Genomic DNA, 16,730 nt, shown 5'->3' with positions numbered 1-16,730 from the left:
GGGGGAGGCCTTGGTGATGGGCACTGTTAGTTAAAGCGTGTCATGGAGGAAACACAACAAGGTGGAAGAGAAGAGATTCCAAAGGCACAAAGGGAGAAACAGGGAGAGCAAGCCCTGGCTTTCACGCCTGTGACCTTGTCATGGAGTGGTCTGGTCACAGAGCGTTAGACCTGGAAGTGGCCTTGGAAACCTCTGTTTCGACTGCCTCATTTTCAGATGACAAAATTGAGCCTCAGAGAAAAGCTATATGGTGGCAAGAGTGGGATCTGAATTGGGAAGCCTTGTTCCCAGTCTTGAGGGAAAAAATTACATTATTTATCATCACCTAGTATGTTCTCATTAATTATTGCTAAGGTATTATTATAATAAAAGTGATGCTGTGGGTACACATAAATGCATAAAAATGAGCAGCAGCTGCAACATTACTATCTTTCCTGAGCATTTGAAAAGGAAACTCTGGTATCCACCCAAGATGAATGATGAAAGGACCAAATTCTAGATCAAATCTCTAAATTGGCTTGAATCCTCATCCAGGTTCTGGCCTTTAACTTTCTTGGCTGGAAGTTCCTTCTTACTCTCAGTCTCTAGCCTGTTACCTTCATATTTCTGAAAAGCCATTGAATTACTGCAAGAATGTGAGACTCAATATCTACATCAAGGATGTCCGTAAGCTGAATAAATAATATTAATTAATAGTTATTGCACTTTTTCCTGCACCATGTCCATTGCATACATTAGCTCATTTAATTCTCCCCAAAATGCTATGAGGTAGGTTTAATGATCACCCCCATTTTACAGGTGAGGAAACTCAGCCTCAGAGAAGGTCAGTAAAATGCTCAAGATCACAAAGCTAACAGGTGGATAAACTGAGTATTCAAACCCAGGTCATTTAATCTCAAAGTTTATGTGTGGCCTTAACCATGACACAAGTATGTCTCTCTTATATATGTGTAATTACTTTTTTTAAACAAATATTTATATGTGTTTTGTTTTAAAAGTTATAGTTTTTAAAGTATTATGTAATGTATAGTAGATTTTTGTTATTTTGTCTTCTCATTAGTTTTCTACGTTGAAACTACCTCAACCGCATCCCAGTGGGCTCTGGAAAACGTGCAGATTAGATGGCAGAGCCAATCTGTAAAGAAGTAGGTCTAAAATAATGTGCCCGTTTCCTGGAGATGGGTAAGTACTGTCCCTGTTTTCACGAAGTGGAAGAAGGGGAATTATACATCATAAGGACCGGTGACTTGATGTTGGACTGTTTTTAGGTGTATAAACTAGTCATTAATAGACAAGGCCTTCAGAACTGTCTCTTCTTGGTCATACACATGGTGCATCCACTGCCACATTGGTCTTGGTTTGCCGACCTTGGACGTAAAGGCACCAGAAGTGTCACCTGAATCTTCTCTGGTTGCTCCTACTCTTTATGGAGGATATTGTCATCCAGATCAGTGGCCAGAGCCTGGATGTAATTTCCAGCCTTCATGTCATTCTGTCTGTTCCAGAACCAGCCTGAGATCTTGTGTTGGCTTGGATTCTGCATGATGGTGATCACAAATCCACCTCATCCCCAGGGATCCCTCTTTGTGAGTCAGCGTCTCTTTTCCTCAAAACCACGTGAACATACATACCGTTGCCCCACACCCTTCCTGGCAGTGATGGCAAAGGCTGTTTCCTGCAGCCCAATCACGCTGGTATTGAGCACTCACAAACGCGCTGGGACTTCTCGGGAATCACCGGACACCTGGTGATGGTCTCCAGGCTTCCTGTGGCAGAAAGGTGTTAGAGTTTGAGAGTTCGTTTGGAAGCCTTGAGGTAAGGAGCAGACAAACTATGATCTATAGACCAAATCTGGCCCGTTGCTTATTTTTGTAAATAAAGTTTATTGCAATGAAGCCATCCCTATTTGCTTATGACTGCTTTTGTGCTATGACAGCATTTTGGAGAAGTTGCAGCAGAAACCATCTGACCTGTAAAAGCCTATTTTTTTTCATTTAAGTATAGTCAGTTTACAATGTTATGTCTATTTCTGGTGGACAGCATTATGTTTCGGTCATATATATATATTCATATTCTTTTTCACTATAGGTTACTACAAGATACTGAATTTAGTACCCTATGCTGTATAGAAGAAACTGGTTGTGTATCTATTTTTTTTATAAGCCTATTTTCACTAAGTGTAAAATTTATCATATTTACTATGCTGATCCCTCTTCTAGGTGAAGAAGCATGGGGAGCTAGAGTTTGCTAAGAACAGTTATGTCCAATGAAACTATATATAGATAGGTAGATATAGATATTGTTATTGATACAGATATAGACATAGATATATGTCAGGTTTACTAGATGTATAGACCAGGGAAATGTCACTCACACCGAGCACTCAGTCTTCCCTAAAACTTCAACCACCATTTCTAGAGTATTTGCCATATGCCAATCACTAGGGATGTGAAGATGGGTAATTGTCTGCCGGAGGAGACATACGGAAAGCTACAATTTCAAGTGAAGTAGTACTTGCTATGAGAGGAGCAGGTCCAGAATGGTGACCTTTGGGGTGCGGGGAGTTTGCCAGCCTGAAGAAGACAAGGTGGAAGTTGAGTACTGAAGAATGAGCAGGAATTAGGTCCTTGATGAAGCAAGGTATTCCGAGCAGAGAGAGCTGCTTCAGCAGTGGTACAAGGCACGGGGTAGCATGTTTTATGGGAGAAGAAAGCTCGTTGTGATAGTGTTATAAAGTGCAGAGTGGGAGATGGCAGAAGATGCAGAATGAGGCCAGGTTCTGAAAAGTAATGTTTTGCCAAGTGGACGAGCTTTGACTTTATTATAGAAGCAAAGAAAGACTACTGACGTGTTTTAATCGCTGGAGTAAAACTGTCAGATTTGAAATTAGATGAGCCCCTTTGGCAATGAAGTGAGTCAAAATGGGAACCCAGGAGGCTGGCTTAGGGGTCACTGAGAGAATCCAATCAAGAAGAGATTAGCAACCGGACTAGGATAGTGATGGGATGGGTTGGAAGGAGGAACAGATTTGTGAAATACAGGGTGTAAGATGGACATAATTAAGTGGCATTTGATTTAGTGAAGGAAGAGCATAATAAGTCAAGAATAGCTGGTAGATTTCCAGTGTGGTAGCCAGATAAATCTCGGTAGCCGACATGGGGAATCAGAAGGAGGATCAGGGTTGGGCATGTGAGAGATGATGAGTTCAGTTCTGAACACGCTGATATGAGGAACCTGAAAGCTATCTATTTGGCGATTTCCAGCAAGCAGTTATACATATGATCCTAAAACTTAGGGGGCAGATGGGGCCAGTCAGCCATCAGTGTACACATAGTGGCTTAAAATATAGTAGAAGAGCATGTGGATTGAAAAAGCATGGCACTGAGTGGAACTGTCGAGAAATCCAACATTTCTGAGTGACGAAGAGTAACCAATATAGGGGACTAAGGTGGAACTGTTCAAAGTCTTTAGAAATGGGGCTCATTTTCCATAAATTACTTATGAAAATGGATAAATATGGTCTGTATAAAAGAAAAATCAGGCAAATTGCAATTATACTGAAATGCAGCTATTAATGCCCAGTGTCAGCCTGGATAGAGGACCCTGGCAGAGAGAAGTAAGCCCCTTCATTGGAGTCAGCATTTCAATGTCTTAGACAAAAGACACCTCCTTAAATGTTTAGACTGTTTTAAGCTTAGAGGAATAGAAAATATATTCAGTAAAAGAACTGGGATGTGAGAAAACCTTGACTGACTAGAGCCACAAGCTCTATCTAATAAAATAAAATTTAGGAAGGATTAAAGGGTCAGTAGCCAAGTACAGGATGGGAAAATGTGACTTAGCAGTTGATCGTAGAAGGGAAAAACTTCTAGGGACTAGTTGATAATTAACTTAGTTTGAGTCAACAGCAGGAAGTGGCAGCCAAGAAAAGGTAAGATGATTCTGACTGACTGAATTAAAGCATAGTGTCTAGAACAGTGGGTCTCAAACTTTAATACACCTGAGAATCAGCTGGGGAAATCTTTACAACTCCTTCTGCTCAAGCCACACGCCGTAGATTCGAAGTCTCCATCTGGTGGCCACGGGCAACATCTTTCTTTGGTCCTGGGAAACAGGGAGCATGGCAGGGGCCAGAGGGATGGGCCGAAGGTAGAGGGTAGCTAAAATGTGAAATATTGTCTATATTTTAAAAATCAAGAAATCTCATGTGAGCTTAACTTTCAGGTTCTCTTAAAAACTGATAAAATTCAGCAAGTCTGAGCCCACCATACTTCATACATGGTCACTTGGGACTGAGTAACTGCTGCCCTCTTTAGAGCAGGCCTGTACTCTTCATCCAGCCCTCAGTTTATTTATTTACCTTTATCAGACAAGTTTCCACAGATGCTTGAGTTGGTCTGTACATACAACAGATTACTATTCAGGATAAAAACGAATAAAAAAGGAACTATTGATCCATCCATCAACATTGGTGAATCTCAGAATAATTATGCTGATTGAAAAACCCAGACAAAGAAAAGGGCACAGACTGTATAATTCCATTTACATGAAATTCTAAAAAGTACAAACCAGCCTATGCTGATAAACAGCAGATAAGTGGTTGTTTCAGAATGGAGAAAGGGGTCCCCAGTGTTCTCCTTACTTGCTGCAAGTAATCCCTGCTTCTCCTGCGGGGGGAAGAAGAAAGACTAGAGAGAGGGGTAGAAGGAGGGATTACAAAGGAAGCACAAGAGGAAATGTTGGGGGTGATGGATATGTTCATTATCTTGAATGTGGTGATGGTTTCACATGAGTATCAAACATCAAATTGTATACTTCAAATATGTACCATTGACTGTGTATCGATTATGCCTCAATAAAACTGTTTAAAAAAAGGAAAAAAGGAACAAACCAATATGCCTCCTTTTGATCTCTGTGTCCAGGTTTCATATACTCATGCTTTAGGGGCTGCTGAGATTGGTTAACTTAACTGATCAGTGTATGGAAAACCATGATCATTGAGCCTCCCTCATAGAAATATCTTCAGGGGCTGAAGACAGCCTCCCAGCCATGCTTGCTGTCTTACTCAAGACTGAACCCAGTGCAGCCAAGGCTTCTCCATCCGCCCTCCCAGCAATGTCACAGAGCACATTCTGGAGCAGAAACCACTTGTCATTCAACTTTGTCATCACAAAAGTATCTTACCCAGAGCCTGGTAAGTGTCAGGTGTGTATTTGCATATTAAAATGAATTGAGTGGAATCAAGAGTGCATCTACTCATAGGTATACTTTGGCCCAGGATTTTATAAGAAGCTCGTTAACTCAGGTAACTTTTGTTTTTGGATCTAAGGTACACAGTCCCATAGCAGATAATTTATCTACTCAAATTGCTGACCATTTTGCAAGTCCCTGACAAATGATACTGGAGTATTTGGCAACTGAGCATGACTATCTAGAATCTTGGTCTATAGCCAATGGCTCATCTTTCTATAACTGCAAACTCCTCACTCTCTAGGTTATGAACCTACAGTCAGGTTGGCTGTCTGGGTCTTTTGCATCCATCCTTGTAACCCTGCCTTCTGCCTTTACTTGGGTCTAACGTAATGGTTTTTGACTCTACCAGTAACTCCCCTCAAAACAGACAAAACACGACTAAAGGCAGAACAGGCTAAAATTACCTTCACAATTGTTCGCAATGCTGGCTGCACATCAGGGTCCTCTGGAGAGATTCTTTTTTAAGAGATAGAGATACCCTTAACTGACAAATCTGAAGAGTCCTTCTACCCCACCCTCTCCAACTCCCTTTTAAAAAAATTTAATTGAGGTATATAGTTGATGTACAATATTATATAAGTTTCAGGTGTACAACATAGTGATTCACAGCTTTTAAAATAACACTCCTTTTATAGTATGAGAACACTTACATGTGGAATCTAAAAAATAAAACAAACTAGGGAATATAACAAAAAAAGAAACAGACTCACAGATACAGAGAACAAACTAGTGGTGACCAGTGGGGAGGGGTCAGGGGGAGAGGCAAGGCAGAGGATGAAGAGGTACAAACTACTATGTGTAAAATAAATAAACTGCATGGATATACTGTACAGCATGGGGAATACAGTCATCTGGAGAGATTTTCAAAGCATGACAGGCCCCACCTCAGATAAATTAAATGAGAATCTCTAGGGGGTGACTGACCCCTGGGAATGAGGTCTTTCCTTTTTTTTAAGCTCCTCAGAGAATTCTAATGTGCAGCTAGTTGAGAACCACTGCTAGGTTGAGGGCATTATCTTTTTGCATGGAAAGTCAGAACTTTCTTACCATGTCTGGAAAAAACCTGACCACCTTTGTTCTAGCCCCTACAACTACAGTTTCCTGAAAGGCCAAGTTCTCTCGTTGGTTAGGCATAGGTCATGGTAGTTATGGGAAGATTTATCCTGTAATTAAGAATAAAATGAAATTTAATTGCTGTAGAAAATTACATTGTACCATATAGTAAATTACACTTTTCATGATGAAATGATGAGAAAAGAATTTGGCATTGGCCAGAATAATGTAATGTTTAATTTTTTAATGACATAATGAAAAGATAGTTAGCTAAAGAGGTAATAATTTGGCTAATTGCAGTGATTAAGTGATTGCTTCCATACAGTAAATTACTTTCCACCGTAGTCAGTGATCTAAAATATTTTCTAAACATCTAGCGGTTTTTTAAACGGCCTATATTTAGGTTGATGGTCTCCCTATGACCAATTTGTCAGCTGCACCAAGGAAGCGATCAGGAGACCAGTCGTCCAAGGCTGCAGGGGTCTGTCAGGATCTCTGGGTCTTAGCTACGCGTAACTCCAGTGGGAGTGGGGAAGGAGACCCTGCGGGTGATAAGGTGCATCACTCGTGCGTTAGATACTGACTTTGTTCTTGAAAACCTCTGAGTCTCAGCTTCTTTCTCAGTGAGGAGGGAGTACTAAAACCTGCCTTGCCTATGCGTAGTCATAAAGCTCTTAGCGTAATACCTGATATATAGTTAATATTCACAAAATGAGACTAATTATTATTTTTTAAATTATATTCTTTGCACGAGATCATTCTTATACTTCTCCTGACTTTATTTGGCTGCCCATCAAGAGGACCTGTGGAGACCTTGGGGTACTGCAGAGTTGACCAGGTCACTGGATTCTGGGTGACAGTTCCTGGTGCTGCAAGATGGAACGGCAGGTGAGGTTGATGCGACGTTTATGGGTCTGGGTCCCTCCTCCACGGAGGAAGGCTTAGGAATTGAGACAAGCCAGTGTCTGCAGGAAGAGGTTATCCTCGCTGTCAGCACTGAGGGAGGGCCACCACTCCATAAAGCTAGCCTCCCAGAGCCCAACCTGGAAAGTGAAGCCAGCAAATACAACGGTGGAAATCAAACCTATTTAACAAAACTTCCCATGGAGATTTGAAGTCTATTTTCTGCTGTCTGTTAGGGAAAAAATGTTTTTCTTTTTTATATTTTGCGAGGTTTTTACCGCCTAACTTTCCCTTTCTCTGACATGATACATACAAATTGAAATCAAGCCAGGGTTCTGCATCCAAGTGAAGAAGATGGGGGTAACATCATTAAATCACAGATTTACATCTGGAAAGGCTCATATAGATTTGTGCTTTTTAAGATGAATTCTCAGTCTCCTGAGTGAAGTGACCCAGGGGCTATTTGGAATCAAATGGATAAGGCTCCACATCCCAACGGCTGTTTCCCCACTGCAAATTAAGCGGTTCCACTCTGATCTGTATTGCATGTTGGGGTTTTAAATAGAATTCCACTTGCAAATAAGGATCCTAGGACTAAAAACAAGTGGAAAGCTAGAGAATTAGTAACTCTCCCATTTGATAAATGGATCTTAGAATGGGAAACGTGTGAGAAGTTACACATTAAAAAAAAAAAAATCACAGGGAGGCAGGTATAGCTCAGTGATAGAGAGCCTGCTTAGCATGCATGAGGTTCCTGGGTTCAATCCCCAGTACCTCCATTAAAAAAAAAAAAAAGCTTTCCTTACCTCCTGATTATCTTAAATAAATATTGGCCATAAAATAAAATATGTATAAAAAATCATAGAATGAGGACTGGCAATTTGTTCTTCCGATTTTCAGTCCACGGACACGGTCCCCTACATTATGTTGCCCTGTAAAAGCTAGGAAAAGGCAGGTAGGAAAACATGACACACTTTTCAGGCTACAGCTGTGAGCACGTTACAAAAGAAATCTTCCAGCACAGTGAAAGGAAAACATCGTAACGGTGGGGCTTTCATCCTGAAAAAACCATATAAAAAAAGAGAGATGGAAGGGCATGTTTTCATGTTCCTTCTCTTGGATTCAGAGGTTTCTCTTGTATCGCCAATTAAGCAACATGACTTGGGATAAGGCACTTTAGAAACTGAACAGTTTTGGGTCATAACTAGAAATGGGGGAGGGGCCCTGTAACACATTAAATTCATGACAGACCCTCAGGATCATGTTTCGGAGAAGCTCACGTGGGTCTATTTCTTGCTGCCGAGACTTAGGACTGCTTGTTGAAGGCAGCGCCCCGTGTGGTCCTCGGCTGTAGCACTAACAGGCAATCACCATCAGCCAAAAGGATGCACCTTACTCAGAAGTATTGAATGGAACCTTGTGGTTCCCAATCAGTCATAACTCCATGTGCTCCCTTTTCCTTTATCTGGTTGTGACTCTGGACTTTGTATTCTACCCAGGTAGTCTCACTTCAAAGTGTGACATGATTCCTATCTAGGAATCTTGATTCAGGCTCATCTATTAGTCCGGGGAATGTCTCTCCTGTTTCAGCACCTCCACCGTAGTCTGCAGCCCACCCACAATCCCACCTTCAGTTAGCACACAATTAAGTCAAACAGAGGGCTTGTTTCTCCCCATCCCCAGTTCCAGGCGTACTTCTGTCGGTAAATTCCTCCTATCTTCAAATTCTAGTGCTGCTGAGGAGGAGAAATCCTCAGTATTTACAGGGTACAGGAGAGCAGTGCGTTCAACAAAAAGAACATAGGCAAGACATCCACACAAGTGGGAAAAAAGATAGTCAATTTGGGCAAAGAAATGCAGCTCAACCATTGGTGAGTTTTGAGCAGTCAGGACTGGTAAAGGGACCCGCATTCCCTGGTTCACTGTGGTTTTGCAGGGACAGCCACAGAATCTCTCCCAGGGCAGGACTGCAGGGGGAAGCCAGAACGCGTAGTAATTATCCTGTTATTGTCAAATGGTATTTGAGAAACTTGCAGATCGCTGTGGCTAAACCTCCATCTAGATTCTTCTCCCTTAATTCAGTGCCACTTAATGTGATTCTAATTGGCAATGTGAGCCTTCCTTTTTTTTTTTTAAGGAATAAAATAAAAACAAAAGGCAATCATATTGTCAGCAAGAGGTATTCAATATAATGTACTTTGGGTTGTTTTCACGTTATAACTTAACTAAATTGGCCTTGGTTATCAGACCAATTGAATAGAGACATACACTGTGATTTAACAAAGGGATGAAAACATAAAATTTATGCACACACATCTAACTACCTCTCTGTAGTTAAATGTAATTGCTGTTTTCCAGCAGAAGAATTTGCAGAAAATGAAAATGAAAAGAAATAAAGGCTTGGGAAAGTAGCACCAAATGGATAGAAAATATGAGATTAATTATCTCCATGCCAAAAAAAAAAATCTGTTTCTTATAAAGAACTGGAGAGCTTTCAACTTCAGAACTTCAGAATTATTTACTTTTATTTTTTTCCAGAAATGTTCGCACTGTCAGTGGAAGAATAACATGTAAAGAAGAATCTTTTATCACATGAGCTTTGTAATATAGAGCTGGGAGAGGGTCCAAAGAACTCCTCTGGTCCAGTCCTCTGTGTCCAATCGGAAGACCACTCCAACTGCCTGAGATAAGTGGTTCCCGTCTACTTTGACTAGCTCTTTCTTTTCTGTAAAAAACAGCCAAACAAAACTAGGAAGATCTGCTTTTCTTCTTGATTCTTAAAATTTCTTCAAAGAAAAATTTGTCCGAAATGTTACATATTTCAGACTCAGTTTTAAGTCTGTTTTACTCTATTTCATGTAATGTCTAAGAAAAGGATCAGGTAATCAGCAGTGCACTAACATTTTCCCAACAGGTATTAATTTAGCCTTATGTATATGAAAAAAAAAAAAGAATGGCCTATTTAAGGGGGGACCAGTTAGAAAAGGAAAACTGTAAAAGAATTTCTTTTAGATGGTACTCATTCAGACACCATCCAGAGGAAAAAGAATGTTGGTCCCAGACCTAAAGTATTCAGATCAAATTGGGCACATCTATTTTGAGATCAATGTATCAGGGTGTCTTAGCTTGCAGACATTAAACTTGATGTTCAATTGGCCCCTGATTCAATACTTAGCAACAAACTTCTGTTAATATTTGGATGTCCATGAGGCTCTGCCTACAAAGAGAAAATAACATTGCCTTGGACAGACCATAAAACGCTTGTAGTCAGAGTCAGCCAGAACCTCTTATGGGAGAGAGCAGCTCGAAGAATTCTTTCGGTTTAAGATTGGCGGTGGCTTGTGGCTCAGGAGAAAGGTGAAGCCAACGCCGCTCCCTAACCACAGGTGGTGGTCCTAAGGGTCCACACATGGGCCAGACACGTGCAAACTAACAGCAGGGAGCCAGGTACTAAATCCCCCAGCCATTCAGTCTCTTCCAGAGAGCATGCCTCTGAGGTGACCCCAGAGTGGCTGGCGAATCCTATGGCTGGCAAGCTGCTTTTTCAGCAACCTCGGAGGCCAGACGTGCTTTTCCATCTTAGCAGCCCTCCCAGTGATTGAGATTCTACGTCTAGAAAGCAACCAGATGCAATCTGCCAAGGTAAGGGTCCGGATTAATTTCTGAAGTGTGTTGATTATCTGTGAGATACCTGGATTCTCTACCTTTTTTCCTTATTTCAGATTTTACACTTTTTAAAAAAATCTCTTATTAACGGCAGGGCATGGGGATGTTTGTTGGAGGACGGTTTACTATTTGCCGTTAATAAAGGAGGACTGGCTGGGAATTTCCGTGTGGGTCTGATTCAATTCCCAGACAAACAGGTGATGATTTACCTCTACTCCTGTAGTTCTCCTTCTAAGATGTGTGCTTTCTGTTTGCACATATGGCCACACTTTGAAGATTTTTTTCTAGCTTTTACTTATTTTTATTTATATCTTGGCTGAGTTAATTACCTTCAGGGAATATTTGTGGTGTGTTCAAAGGAGAGTGAGAGAATGGCTCTGGAGATGGACATGTTTAATTAAACTAAAAATTCTCCAACACATGCCTGTGGAAACTGGTAGCTCAGAATGCTTGTACCTGAAACAAATCTGGGACACATTTAAATCTATACCGACTCAGAGCCTGTATGTTAATAGTTATTTCTTTTCTGTGTACTGGGGTTGATGTGGATGGGGTTGGGGATGGGGAAGTAAAGGGAAAGCCAAGAAAGAAAAAAAAGACTCTACACAAAAATCAGAATGATATATTCACATGTCTGCAACATGTAAAACTAAAGATGTGTCAGAAACGGCTGATGAATTAACAAGTTTTTCCAGTGCTGCTTCAGCATCTAATGGTTATTCTTCATACATTTATAAAGGTTTGTTGATGCAAAGAATTATAATGATAGATTTCTTGATCTCACACTTGTAATCAGGAATAAATTCTGCACGTTCATAGTGTATCCTTTGAAACGCTAGGCACTTGTGTCTAATGGATGCTGTGTGTGCTGCTCTGATGCCACCATCAGCGGGAGGTACTTACTCCCCCAGCTGTCCTGAGCTTTGGAGATGCTGGTGGCTCACAGCTGAGTTTCTCAGGGAGCAGCCTGCCTCCCATGATTGGTTCAGCCTCTCTGTAAATGAGGCTGAAGCCCCCTTGGTAACTGAATTGCACCTCAACCTCTTTCTTCCAGTCCCAGTCCTGGCCTCTCCCTTTCTTAAAGGCATTGTTCCTGAGAGCGCACCCCCCAAAACCTTTGGCTTGCATACTTCCACCGCAGAGTTCTCCAGGGAACCTGACCTAAGACAGAAGCAAGTTGCATTTTATTTGCTCATATTTTAGTTAAAATTTTGATATCTGCAATTTTAAGTGCGATGAGTTCAGCATTAAAAAGTATTTATCATCCAGCTTTGGAATTAAAATTAATCTGGCTTCAGAAAATGAATTAGAATTTTTTTTTTCTTTTTCCATGGCCTGGAAATATTTAAGCCGCATTGGAGTCGTCTGGTCTTTAAAGATTAAACCCATCTGGTTTTTGTGACTTTTTCCACGATGGATTCTTCGTCACCAGCCCGACATCTCCTACGGTGATTGGCAATTTAAGTAATTTGTATTCTGTGAGGAAATCATTCACTTCTTCTGTTTTCCAATGTGTTGCCATAGAATTGCGAGCAGTAATCTCTTACAATTTTTTTCAGTCATGCCCATATCAGTGGTTTGTGTCATCTTTAATCCTGCATATTTTTCCAAGATTCCATCTCATGTGTGTGCTTGCCATGTACACTCTCTTCTTCCGTCAGATTCACAACGAATTTATCTGCTTTCTGGGTCATAATTTTTGTTTTTAACTTTTGAATTTATTTATCCTTTCTGCTTTATTTTGGTTGGTTTTTGTTTTCTAGCTTATTCATTTAAAATTTATTTAATCCTTCTTAGTTTCTTTGTCTCCTGGTCCATTCTTGTTGGCCTCTGGAATGATCATCCTCTTCTTCATGTGCTGAATTGTCACCTAGGGAAATTACGGCTTGCTTTAGCTCTGGAAAGTGTTCATGGGTGCACGTGTGTAAGCGCTGCATTTGACTCTTGTGAACATCTTTCCCTCCTCTTTCTCTCACGGTAGTTCTGTTTCACCAGGAATATGTATTTGTCCCGACTGCCCTTCCTCTTTCTGGCTGCTGGGTCCTGAGCGGGTTTTTACATCACTGGCTTTTTCTGGGCTGGTTGATGAGACACCCCACATCACGGCAGTGTGGTGTGTGGTGGATGGTGGAAATCCCATGTGGGCTAGCAGTGCAGTGGCTGGAAGGTTGCTAGTCTCCAGGTCAGCTACCAGGAAAAGGCTCCGGGCTCCAAATCTTTTCTTACCTCTAGCCTTGGGAGTGGGAGGACCTAACCCACATGCATTCTGTACTTTCTTGGCTTATTTAGGGGCATATAATGGCCTTTTCTCTATGGTAAGCAGATCCCTGGGTGGACAAGATTTTTCCAAAATTTCTGCTCTGATTCTAGTCCAGGGCGCAGTCTGATGCAAGTTGCAGACTGTTGCCCTGCCCCAGGGGAAAGCTACATGTTGGTTGTCTCCCCCCATGCCCTCAGGGCCCGAGGCCATGCTAACACCAGCTCTGTATTGGTCTGAGCCACTGCTCAAATTAGACGTGATCTGGATTTGGGAGTAGAGGAGTGGCAGCGGTTAATCATTTCCTAGAATCCTCCCTTAGTGTCAAAGACATGAACTGTAGCAGGGTAAAACAGAGAAGTGTTTCACTGCTCATCCCTCCTTTTTTTTTTTTTTTAAACCCAGTAATTTAGTGATTTTATCTACGTTTGTATGAACCCCTCTATGATACATGCTAATGACATTTTTGTTTCTTGAACTATCAGTGGCCTCAGAGAAAACTGGTCTGCTAGCCCACCATTTCCAACCATAACGTTTAATTTCACTACTTTAAATGAAATTCATCATTTTGGTGAGTTGGCCTGTAGCACTTAATTGGCTTACATAAAAAAAACTTTAAATCTCTCATCATTATGTTTAATTACCTAGGATGATAGGTTTGCACACAGTTCATTTTGGACGTTTCTCCAAGACGTTAAATTGCTTAAAAATAGACATGGCATACACTATAAAGATAGCCACATCTGTAGATACAGATCTCCATCTGGTAAACCTAATATATATATCTGGTAAACATATATATATATATGTATATAGCTAAATTTAGCCCAAAACAACAACAAAGATACTCAGTTTAAATTAAATTTCAGATAATCAATAAAGAAAAATTTTAGTGTTAAGTATGTCCCGTGCAATATTCATTTAAATATCATTTAAAATATTTATACTAAAATTTTACTCATTGTTTACCTAAAATTTAAATTGCTGTAGAAGTCCTTTATTTTTTCTGGCAACCTCAAAATATTATACATGCAAATATAGATTGTGTGTGAGAGGGAGAGAGACAGAGATGAAGGTTAGTAATTAGCCTTGAGAATTTTCCAGGCTAAAATCACCGGGGCCATGCTTTTTGGCAGAGACTAAACGACGCTAGCGGTGAACTGCATGAAGGTGTGAATCTCTCTTGCTCACTGTTGTATCTTGACAATTTCTCATATATGGTGCTTGACACAAGCTGTTTTCCGTGAATGTTTTCTAAATGAACGGACTAGTTCTTTCTAAATCCCAGAGCCCAGGTGGTAACGGAACTATAAGCGATAATATACATTTTCTACTAAAATGTGAAAATTTAAACTTAACCAAAGTACCTATCCATCATTTTTATCTGTTTGTTTATTGATACTTTATCACGAGGAGAATTTGCTAAGAGTTTCGAAACTACTGTCCTATGAGATGGAACTCATTTGTCTTTTGGCGTAGACCATTATTTTTGGAGGAAACTCTGAGATGGGCGTGTCCTGATTAGGCTCTTTACCTCGCAGAAGGTAAATCATACGATCTGCATTCTAGGTGTTTGCATTTAACTCTCAGCTGTTTAAGGATCATCACAAGTACTGTTTTAAGAAATAATATTTGTTGAGGAATTGCCCAGGGATGAGGAGTCTACTCATTCTTTTAGGTGTTAGAAATTCTTTTTGGAACAAGTTAAGATGATGGTTACCCTTGGACTTCATTTTTTTTTAACTCTTGAATTTGGCCTTTTCTGAATTATACTTTCGTATTATGTTTATAGGCCAGCATTGAAGAACAAAGAGGACAATTAATATCTCAGATTTTTTTAATTAAAAATGGATTTTTGTTTTATTTCTGGTATATACAAAGGGACTAGCAATTCATGTATTGAAAACTCATTTGAAGCTATATATCGTAGAGGCAGTCTGGTTCCGTGAGTTTTGACTAAGAGAGTATGTGACACTCTCACAATGAGCAAGATACAGGACAGTTTCACGCCTCCAAAAGAGTTCTTCCTGTTGTCCCTTTGTAGTCAGACCCTCCCCACAACTCCCCCCCAGGCAACCACTGACCTTATTTCTGTCACTATGAATTCATTTGCATTTTGTAGAGTTTTATGCAAATGGATTCATCATACGTGCTCTTTTTGTCTGGCTGTTTCAACTCAGCATAATTATTTTGAAACTCATCAAAGTTGTTGCACATATCAATAGCTCATTCTTTTCATTGCTTTGTACTTTTCATTGTATGGATATACTACCATTTGTTTAGGTACTCATCTGTTGATGGACATTTGAGTTGTTTGCAGTTTGGGGTTATTATGAATAAAGCTTGCAAAAAAAATAAATAAAGCTTGCTATGAACACTTAAGTACAAGTCTTTAGATGGACATAAGCTTTTATTTCCTTTGGAAAAAATATCTTTATTTAAGTGTGGAATGACTGGGTCATAAGGTAGGTGTATGCTTAACTCCTTAAGAAATTGACCATTTCCAAAGTGGTTGCACCATTTCGCATTCCTACTAGCAGTCACTCCACATCCTAACACTAGGCATGGTCAGTCTTTTCAGTTCTATCCACGCTGATCAGTTTGTGATGATATCACATTATGTATCTAATTTGCATTTCCCTAATGTCTAGTGGTGTTGAGCAATTTTTCACAGGCGAATTTACCATCTCTGGCTGGGAGACTGAGGAATGAGCTCCCTGGTGTCCAGTATTTATTTGGTAAATCTGAATCTGGGATACCCTTTTTTTGTTACTGTTTTCAAAACACTGAATTACCGTCACCTTGACATAGAGGTTTCAATAAAGCTTTGAAAAGGTTTTAAACAAATGCATCTTCGCGTTTTCTTTGGTGATCTGTCTATTCAAATCTTTTTTTAACCTCCCCCCTGCCTTTTAAATGGGGTTGTTACTGGGTTTTGAGGATTCTTCATACATTTGGGATATAAATGCTTTACCAGATACATAATTTGCAAATGTTTTCTTTCAGTCCATCTTATCTCTTCATTCTTATAACAGTATCTTTTGAGGAGCAGAAAAATCTTAATTTTGATGAAGTTGAAGGTGGTTTGTTCTTTTATGAATTGTGTGCTTTTGATCAGGTAGGTCTATAATCCATTTTGAATTAATTTTTTATATGATGTGAGGTATTGATCAAAGTTCATTTTCCTACATGTATTTAAGCACCACTTATTGAAAGACTATCCTTTTTCCACCCAATTGCCTTTACACTTTTGTCAAAAATCAGTTGTCCATATGTGTGTGGGTCTATTTCTGGGTTGTCTGTTCAGTTCCAGTGATGTATGTGTCTATTTTGATACCATGCTGCCTTGATTACTGTGGCTTGATAATGACACTTGACATCAGGTAGTGGTTTTCCTCCAGCTTTGCTCTTCTTTTTCATTTTGTCTTGGCTATTCCAGGTCCATTGCATTTCCATATGAATTTTAATATCAGCTAGTCCATTTCTACAAAGACAGCTGAGATTTTGATCAGAACTGCACTGATTCTACAGATCAGTTTGCAACGTGAGTGTTAATTGTTGATGATGACCATTGCAGTTGTGCCTGCCTGATGGATGC

The 16,730-nt window shown here is 40.1% G+C and overlaps 1 long non-coding RNA gene across 5 annotated transcripts in view; it reads left to right on the top strand.

Annotated features, from left to right (window-relative positions):
- LOC123613623 (uncharacterized) overlaps positions 1 to 15,951 on the top strand; it is a 39,046-nt gene extending 23,095 nt beyond the window's left edge. For 2 of the 5 annotated variants that reach the window (XR_012508747.1, XR_012508751.1), the window contains exons 3-6: positions 1,061 to 5,194; positions 7,061 to 7,194; positions 9,748 to 10,851; positions 12,226 to 15,951. This is a non-coding gene — a long non-coding RNA (uncharacterized LOC123613623). The remainder of the gene's footprint in view (positions 1 to 1,060; positions 5,195 to 7,060; positions 7,195 to 9,747; positions 10,852 to 12,225) is intronic. The other 3 variants (XR_012508750.1, XR_012508748.1, XR_012508749.1) reach the window with 3 other exon arrangements.
- Positions 15,952 to 16,730: the final 779 nt, after the last annotated feature.

This window comes from Camelus bactrianus, chromosome 8, assembly GCF_048773025.1.
Source record: "Camelus bactrianus isolate YW-2024 breed Bactrian camel chromosome 8, ASM4877302v1, whole genome shotgun sequence".
NCBI lineage: Eukaryota > Metazoa > Chordata > Mammalia > Artiodactyla > Camelidae > Camelus > Camelus bactrianus.
The sequence above is the reverse complement of the archived record's forward strand: the minus strand, read 5'-3'. Positions and strand labels throughout refer to the sequence as shown.